We start from the raw sequence: 290 nt of genomic DNA on the forward strand, positions 1-290 counted from the left end.
AGAGAGAGAGAGAGTATATCTATCTGACGTCCGCCTCCTTCTCTCTCTTTCTCGTCCCTCCTGCCGTCCCTATCTCCTCTCAGCCAAGAGACCTACCTCCATCTCTTCCCCTGCCTCCGCGTCCTCCTTTGCCCACGATGCCCAGACACATGCACTTCCCTCCTCCTCCTCTCTTTCCTCCCTCTCCATTCGATCTCCCCCCTCTTCTTCCTCGCTCGACGGCAGCAACCTTCGCTCCTCCTTCCCTCCCCTCCTTCCCCTCCCTCCCTCCGTCAGCACCTTCCTCCACG

The sequence above is a fragment of the Nannochloropsis gaditana genome, assembly GCF_000240725.1.
Source record: "Nannochloropsis gaditana CCMP526 unplaced genomic scaffold scaffold695, whole genome shotgun sequence".
Taxonomy (NCBI): Eukaryota; class Eustigmatophyceae; order Eustigmatales; family Monodopsidaceae; genus Microchloropsis; species Microchloropsis gaditana.